The 5,720-nt window shown below is 43.5% G+C and overlaps 1 long non-coding RNA gene across 1 annotated transcript in view; it reads right to left on the bottom strand.

Moving 5' to 3' along the window:
* Positions 1-2,671: 2,671 nt before the first annotated feature.
* Positions 2,672-5,720, bottom strand: part of LOC109291758 — a 30,205-nt gene continuing 27,156 nt past the window's right edge. Inside the window, exon 4 of the long non-coding RNA XR_002095944.1 lies at positions 2,672-4,958. This is a non-coding gene — a long non-coding RNA (uncharacterized LOC109291758). The remainder of the gene's footprint in view (positions 4,959-5,720) is intronic.

The following is a 5,720-nucleotide window of genomic DNA, read 5'->3' as shown; positions in this document are numbered from 1 at the left end:
GCTTATGTTCAATCATGACCCCCAGGTCTCTTTCAATCATAGTGCTAACAAGTGTAGCACTGCCGAGCCTATCAGTACAACGTGGGTTCTTTCTCCTGAGGTGGAGCACCTTGCATTTCTCTGCATTGAAAGTCATCAGGTTTTGATCCACCCATTTTGTGAGCCTGTCCAAGTCAGCTCGAATCCCCAGCCTATCCTCTAGTGTGACCACGTTTCCCCATAATTTGGTGTCATCTGCAAACTTAGCCAGTCTGCTTCTGACACGTGAATTCAAATAGTTTATGAATATGTTAAAGAGTACTGGTCCGAGAACCAAACCCTGAGGGACGCCATTGGTCAGTATGTGCCATATTGACTCGGTTCCATTGACTGTCACTCTCTGGGTCCGAGAACAGAGCCAGTTCCCCAGCCATTGGACCATAAGGTTGTCGAGGCTGCAGTTCCTAATTTTGTCATGGGAACATCATGGGAGACCAAATCAGAGGCTTTTTTGAAATCCAAGTAAATGACATCAGCTTCTACTCCCCTTGTCCAGGTGACATGCCACCTGGTCATAGAAGGAGATGAGATGGTCAGGCACGACCTACTCGTAATGAAGCTGTGTTGGTTGTCTCTCAGGATGATGCCTTCTGTTAGCTTATTGTTGATGGATTCTTTAATAATTTTTTCCATGATCTTTCCAGGGATTGAGGTCAAACTGATTAGCCTGTAGTTCCCTGGATCTTCCTTCCTTGAAGATAAGCACCACATTGGTCCTCTTCCAATTTTCAGGAACCTCTCCTGAGAGCCACAAGTTCTCAAATATCCTTGCCATTAGGCGCACTATGATATCAGTCAACTCTTTTAGCACTCTTGGGTGCATTTCATCATGGCCCGCTGACTTATGCATGTCCAGCCTCTCAAGGTGTTCCCCCATTAAGGTCTTTGGCAAGTGTAAGCGTGTGATCACCTGTACCCTCATAATCCTGCGTTCTATCAGGCAGGGTGATGAAAAAGTGACGCAAAGTAATTATTAAGGAGATTAGCTTTTTCCTGGGTGTCAGACGTCAGCTACCCCATTTGATTCAGCAGGTGTCCGATGCTGCCCTTTTTCTATTTCCCACGTATCCAAAGGAGGACTTTTTATTGTCCTTGATTCCCATAGCCAGTTTGAGCCTGGTTTTAGCCTGGGCTTTTCTGGTCTGCTCACTACAGGTGCAGGCCAGTGGTGCGTAGTTCTCTTTAGAGGTATTTCCCATCTTCCAACCTGTATAAGCTTCTCTTAAAATTCAGGAGGTCCATGAGTTCCCTACTAAGCCAAGGGGGTCTCCCAGCCCTTTTACTACCTTTCCTATGGGCCAGAATGGACTTCCCTTGTGCTCTTAGGATTGCATCCTTAAGGAGCGACCACTCATCTTAGGCTCCCTTCCCTGTCAAATCATGATCTTTTAGGACCTTGACAACCAACCTCCTGAGCTTATGAAAGTCAGCTTTTCTAAAGTTGAGGATTTCAGCATTGCTGACTGATTTGTCAGCTTTGCAATGGATAGAGACAGTGATCAACTTGTGATCATTATCACCAAGCTTCCTCAGGTCACTCACTAGATCATCCCTTTTGGCCAGAACCAGATCTACCACTGCCTCACCCTTTCTCAACCCGTGGACTTCTTGAGTCAGATAGAGCTTGTCATTGTAGGTGAGGAAGCTGCGTGACCACTCAGATTTAGCTGAATGCTTTTCCCATGAGATGTCAGGGTGGTTGCAATCACCCATGCACCGAGAGCATACAGCCTCTGTTAGTTTCCTAGAGAATTTGTGGTTAAGCTCCTCCTCCTGGTTAGGTCTGTAATAGACTCCCACAGTAATACCCCCTTCACCACGTTCTCCTTGTATTCTAACCCAGAGGGTTTTGAGTTGCCCTCCTTGGTGCCAAAGTCAACTAGCAGGGAAGTGTACTCCTCCTTGACATAGTTACACCCTCACATCCATCCTCTCAACATGGTTCCTCCCATACAACGTACATCCATCTATACCTGTGGACCAGTCATAGGTGGAGTCCCACCAGGTCTCCATTATTCCTATGAGATCATATTTGTTATTGCTTAGCAGAAGGGTCAGTTCTTCCTGTTTGTTCCCCATGCTCCTGGCATTTGCGTAAAGGCAGCTAAGCCTGCCATCAGAAGCCCCATGCTTCTTTGTGTGTTTAGGAGAGTCCCATCCTTAGGCAGGGGTAGGAGTAAGCTTGATTGTATTTACTGACCTGCTGATTATGTGTTTGTCACTTCCTGGACTTGCTCCTATGGTTGTCCATCCATCCCCCAGCAATTTTAGTTTAAAGCAGCATTTCCCAACCTTTTTCACCCCACAGCACACTTACTTAAATAAAAAACCACCGCGGCACACTGGATGTGGAGCAAGGGTTGGGGGGAGAGGGTGGCGCACAGCCAGCCAGACACTGACGGTGGGGGGGGGGAGGGGCCAACTGGACGCCAATGGGAAGGGGTGGTACACAGTCAGCCGGACGGCATTTTGGGCTGGAGCCATGCTCCCCATCTGTCTGTGTCCACAGGAGGCGGGGGCGTGGCTCCAGCCCAAAATGCCGCGGCATACCTGGACATGCCTGATGGCACACCAGTTGGGAAACACTGGTTTAAAGCTCTGTCAAGCAAGTCAGCCAAATCAGGTAAAAAAGCTTCTTTCCCGTTGGGGTGAGGTGGAGGCCGTCTCTTCCCAACAGATCACTGCCTCTGTCCCTGTCCTGCTGGAGAAGGGGGCAGGTAAGTGCCCCCCTCTTCCCCTAGTCCCTCACTGTCACACATGCTGGGCAGGACTCATTGCATGGCTCCCTGGGGGGATAGGCCAAATAGGAGCTGGGGGGAGGGGGCTGACCCTCTTTGGCTCCTCTCAGCTGCCTCCCACAGCTGCTTAGCACCCACCCACCGCAGGCCCCACCTACCTGAACTTGAGAACGCTGAAGTCTTCTGAATCTCATAGAACGAAACCATAGCAATATAATCTATTAAATTGGAATCTTTTAAACTAACTGTGGTGGCTCTTTACAGATAAGACAGAGTTCTTTTTCAGTAACATACAACTTATGCATGAGATTCATACTTTCTAAATAATAAAAAAATTTGCATGCTTTGAACAAGTGGACCATGAATTTTATATATATATAAATGCAATAAATAGTTTAAGAAACAACAACAGTAAATCCTTAAACAGAAAAATCCTACAACAAGAAAAAATGCAACCCTCTCTTTCACATTCTGCAAAAAGGTATCAGCCACAGAAAAAACATGGGACAATATTTCTGGGTACATGCCTTAGACTAATGATGAAAACATTTTGCCCACTTTAATCTCACACTTTTATAAAATCCCATCACTGAATGGCAGGACTCATCCAACTGCCTCTCCAATTACATTCCAGCTCTTATCTCCCTGCCCTCTCTAAGCATGTTCAGTACAAGCTCTACAGCTACCTTTCTGGAGTTTCTTTTATCCAGCACTCTCCAATCCAGCTCTCACCACTTAAAAGGTACAATAAGAAGGATTTACCAAAAAATTCCCTACCGACCTCTTTCTGGCCAATACTCAGAAGTAGTACTTCATCCCCCTTCTCCTCAGCTTGTTTGCTGTGTTGGATGTTAAATGTGAATTTCCTCCATCAACTACAGAAAATATCTATACACATAGAAGTCATATACAATAGTTAGGAGACTGGGTAAAATTTAAAATCGGATTGACAATTTTGTGCTAACCTTGTGAAGTAGTCATGCATTCAAACACATAAAAAAACCAAAGAAAATAATCAAATCTGCCAGTCTGTTACATGGATTATTTTAAGAATACTATGCATTTTATACCCAGAGGAGACCATAATTTATGCCAACTCATAGTGAAATTTGTATTAATATGCTTGTAGTGTGTGCCACCTCCAGTAAAATTTAAAAAAGAGAGAAATATGTACAGCATTCAAAAATAAAAGCATCTTTTCCTATAGCATATATTCACAATCCAAAGAAATGTATGTACACACACACACACACACTCTCTTAAATAAAGTACAATGTCCTTGCCTTATATTTTTATAAGGCATGATGCCACTATTTCTATTAGTGGTATTTGTCTTAATTTTCTTTTCAGTCTTGTATCTAATTCTTCTGATCTCTGACAAAGCATACAAAAGTGTACAGAGGCATAACTGATAAGATTTACACAAAACACAGTGCTCTACCCTGTGGGAGACGCCACAGGAGCAAGGGGAAGTGCTGCTGAATCCTGTTGCCACCTGAACACATCAACACTGAATTTGGTGGCACCTCCTCTAACAGTAGTGACACCCCAACCTCTCCCCAAGTGCTGTCCTGTCTCTTTAACTCAGTACTTGGGGCTCATGACCCACTTGATCACCACTAGTTATGCTACAGGAAGCACAATTTTACCAGCTGAACTGAATGGGCTGACACTTATGTCATTGCAGAGCCTGATTCAAAACAACAGATTTTAATATCTAGTCAGATATCCTCTATATAGAATGCTGGCCCTACTTATTACCAGGTATCTAGCCCAACACTTGTGACTGAAATAAGCCATTTAAAATATTGATCTAGTGTAGATTTAAAGACTGCAAAGGTTTTTGCATGGTCCATATTGATAAATGAGACTCTGGGTGGATGCTAGCATTTGTCTCCTGAATCACCCTGTAAAACTGGGGCCCACATGAATAGTTTAAAAAGGAGCCTCTAAATGTGTATATAAAAAAATTCTAGCCTCATCTGTTCAGGATGTTTAAACAGATAAATGCATTCACAAACAACGACTTCTGCATGCCTAACCTGATGTATTAAACTTGTGTGTTCTGCTTTTTTGGAAGGCTTAAAAAACTGGTAGAGTCTTCTCTGTAAGTCATCTCTGTTCTGCGCTGATTTAAGGAGACATTAAAACTCCAGAAGAGGTTTCTTGGTTCAAGCCAACCTTGTATTGCCAAGCAAAAAAAACTTATTAAAACAGGATTAAATGTTCTTTAGGAAACGTACTAAGTGAACAATGTAATAATTGATCTAATCCTCACAGAAAAATTGCTACAAAAAAGAAAACCAGGTTATAAATTAAGCAAAAACAATTTTACTTCAGTATGAAGAAATGCTGTATTTAATAGACATTTAATGAGATTTAAAACATAAGATTCTTCACTATAAATTGCATAAATTATCAATCAGGCTGGCAAAATGAATAATTGAACAGACTGTCCAGTGGCATTTTTTTTAAACCCTGTTGACGCTTAAATATTCTCTTGCTATATTTTTTACTCAGCATTTTCTTTGTTTTCCTTTCCAGTCTGTTGCTTAAAACTCAGCATTACAGGCCATCTTAGAATCACAGAAAAAAGACTGAGTGATTTAACTGGACAGTATTAAGATAGTATTATTTTTTTAGTCTGTGGATTTACTAATTAGGATCAAAGATGTTCAGAGGGTCAGTACCGTATATGACTTATGAATTTAAGTCCTACTTTCAAGGTACTTGGAAAGCCTAAGTTTAGTAAGAGCCAGCTGCGCCCCGACATCGTCATCACCGACCAGGAGGCCAAGAAGATCGTGATGGTGGACGTCACCATCCCCTTCGAGAACCGGCGCCAGGCTTTCACCGATGCCCGGGCTCGCAAGCGGGAGAAGTACACCCCGCTGGCCGACACCCTGAGGGGCCGCGGCTACGACGTGACGGTGGACGCGCTCG

Source organism: Gavialis gangeticus, unplaced genomic scaffold (genome assembly GCF_001723915.1).
Source record: "Gavialis gangeticus isolate Ggan-Ray unplaced genomic scaffold, GavGan_comp1, whole genome shotgun sequence".
NCBI classification, from domain to species: domain Eukaryota; kingdom Metazoa; phylum Chordata; order Crocodylia; family Gavialidae; genus Gavialis; species Gavialis gangeticus.
This window is presented reverse-complemented; position numbering and strand designations above follow the sequence as displayed.